The sequence below is a fragment of the Triticum aestivum genome, chromosome 3D, assembly GCF_018294505.1.
Source record: "Triticum aestivum cultivar Chinese Spring chromosome 3D, IWGSC CS RefSeq v2.1, whole genome shotgun sequence".
Taxonomy (NCBI): Eukaryota; Viridiplantae; Streptophyta; class Magnoliopsida; order Poales; family Poaceae; genus Triticum; species Triticum aestivum.
The window spans coordinates 575,377,798-575,381,093 of NC_057802.1; positions in this window are offsets into that span (position 1 = coordinate 575,377,798).

The following is a 3,296-nucleotide window of genomic DNA, read 5'->3' on the forward strand; positions in this document are numbered from 1 at the left end:
CACTCACCCAAAATGGTAAGGAAATAGAATATGACTTTTGAGTTGATGCTTTCTAAGAAACTTGTACAAGTCTTTCTCCACGTCTTCGGGGTGATTTTGTAACACATGTCCATTAACGATATGTGGGTCAATGAACCCAACATCATGGATGTTTCTTATTTTGCATTCCCAAATCTTCAATCTGCATAATAGCGTACGCAACAATATAGTTAGGACAATATATATATATATATATATATATATATATATATATATATATATATATATAGTGCAGGCAATGAAGAACGAGATGAGGTAGAAATAAATCACTTACAGAACGTAGCAACTCAGCATAGATTTGTCGAGCTCGCGCAGATTGAACAGCTGGAACAATTCACTCATATGAACTTGTACAGAGTACCGTTTGGTGTGATGCTCCTCTGTAACATCCGCATAAACATATTCTTTGCCGGCCCATGTTATGAATTGCTTGTACCAACGTAGCAGATTTCGCATTTGTGGTGGTAGACTCTTTTCCCGCGCAGGCTCGACGAGAGGCCCATTCCGCACATATTGTAATGCTATCTCACATACTAGCGCATCCTCAACGCCTAAGAAGGCACGAAGAGTCAAACCCATCTCGGACGCTTGTTTCATGGCACTCGCTACAGTCAATCCAAGTGCTGCCGCAGCTGCTATGATCTCGGGGTCCTCTTCCGGACCGGCTTTCACTATGAGCGGGGGGATCGATTGTTTATTCTGCATCCCGAGCTGGTCAACTTGTTTCCCGCTTTTTTTACTTTCTTCTTTCTCCTCCTTCAATATTTTTGCTTGCCTACGAAGTTCATGTCCATAGTCGTCAGGCATATTCAGCTCGGCTTGGGACGGTGTCGTCAAAAAATCCTTAGCCCACTTCTTTTGCTTCTCAGTGAATACTTGCTTGGGCTCAGGCTCTTTTATCGCCTTCATATCCGCCTTCCATTTCTCATAATGAGCAGACGCGGCCAATTTGGTTTCAGCTTCACTAAGTTCCCAAGGCCTTGGGAGGAGAGGCTTCAGTGATGGCTCCGGTACCCTTGTGGTCTTAGGTACATAAGGGTCCGGGTTAATAGTCCAGGAGCGGGTTTCCTTGCTATCCGCCTGCTTCTGCTTCTTCGCCGGAGGTGGATTGGGGGGCGTCGTACCCGCCGGAGGAGGATTGGCGGGCGTCGTACCCGCCGGAGGTTGTGGATCGGGGGACGGCGTCGAATGGCGTGAAGGAGGTGTAGGTGAACCACCACGACCACCACCACCGCCACCACCACCACCACCACCATCGGAGGGGGGTGGACTTGTTAGCCTTGGCGCCTCGCCTGGAAACACTATGTACTTCTTTTTCCATAGAATGATCTGGCGCTTGACATCTCCAAGTCTTCTCTCTCCTTCGGGTGTAGCTTTGTCAATCTCCAGGTCCTCAAACCCTTGGACTATGTATTCCACCGTGACACGAGCATAGCCATATGCAATGGGGTTGTTGTGGTGGAGTGCTCCAGGTGTACAGGGTAAAGCACTGCCGCTAGCTACCTTCGTGGAAACGTTCCCCACGGGATAATGCAGATCACATTCTTTCATCTCCTTTACATCATCCACGGGGTAGTGAGGCTCCGGTGCACGAATCTCGATCATCAGTGCACTAGCACCAGGCGGGGCATCCGTGGAAGCCACGCTGCTTCTCCGCTACTGGCTTCCGCGATCCGCTTCATGATCTTCATGCGGCCCTGCAGCCGATTTTTCTTTTACTAGTTCATGCACGGTCGGCTTCAACTCATGGAGTTCCGATGCAAACTTCGCCATAAGATCTGCATCCCGGTCCGTCTTTCTCTTACGGCTTCTGTAACAGTACGGGTCATTGTCCTGGGAAAACCCTACTTTCCACGGAACTTTGCCTTTGCCTCGTACACGTCCTCCGTGTTCATCATTCCCGAGGGCTGTTGTCAGTGCGTCTTTCTCTCTGTTGAACTTGATCAAGCCCTCTTGAGCTTGGATCATTGCGTCAATAAGGGCTTGGGTGGGAGCAAACTTTTTCTTCCGGTGAACACACAACCCTGTCTCCGGGTCTAGTGATCCCCCATGCCCGTACCACCAGCTTTTGGCCCTTGGGTCCCATCCCTCTGTACCTAGAGGGATTCCTCGCACCCTCAGGTCCTCCTCCATCTTCTGCCACTTAGACTCCGAAAGGCGGTATCCTCCTGGCCCCATAATATGATGGAACTTTTTCTTACTCGCATTATCCTTATTTTTTTCGATATTTCCTTGAAATGCTCCGATTGCTTTTGCCTCACAAATTCTGGCCAATCATCTTTCAGTTTCTCATGTAGTCCATTGAAATCCGGAGTCTTGCCCTTGTTGACATAGTCACGGGTTAAATTTTTCTTGAAGTTCCGGAATGCTTCGCCCATCTTCTGAAAAGCGAACTCTTTAACTAGCCTCCTCCTCTCACGTCCACCCGGAACCTCGTTACCAAATTCATCGACTTTGTTGTATTCCGGAGGTAGAATGAAATGTTCCATAGCTTTCTCCAGCAATCCTTTTTCGTTCTCTTGTCGACAAAACTGAAACCAAGACGTGCCTTCTTTGGCTCCTTCCATTCCTGGACGGTGATCGGGACGTTGTCTCTAACAACGACTCCGCATTGGTTGATAAACTTTGAGGTGTGCTGTAGGGGCTTGCCGGTTTCACTGACAAACTCAATGGCATATGTTTCTCCTGTTTTCATCGCCTTGGATTTGCCACGCTTTGTCGTACTCGATCCGGCCGAGGGCTAAAAAAAGAAAGAGAGTCGCGCGCATTAATACATATGTATTCACATTTCAGTAAGTTTGTATCACGAGAGGCTCAATGTATATATATACCTCGCCGGAGGTGGTTGCTACTTGCAATTCGAGATCGTCGTTTGTTGACGGTTGACCTCCGTCGACAATGTCCGTTCCTCCACCTTCTTGATCATCGACAATGTCTGTTCCACCGTCAAGGTTCAGAAAAGAAGAGACTACATCCTCTTCTTGCTCATATTCTGAGCCCGGCACATAAGGAATCTCGTTGTTTATGATGCCCATTAAATAACGTTCAGCCTCCGGATCCCTAAGCGGCTCGGCTCTATCGTCCGCCATATGTCACTCCTGCATGTAGTAAAAATTAATTAAGTATAAAGGAATTAAAAAATAAGATTAAGGAGACATAGAGGAGGAGGAATTAAAAAATAAGATTACTGAGCACTGCCAAGTATTTTGTTTTTCCTTTTCTTTTTCCTTTTCTTATTTTCTTTTTCCTTTTCTTAT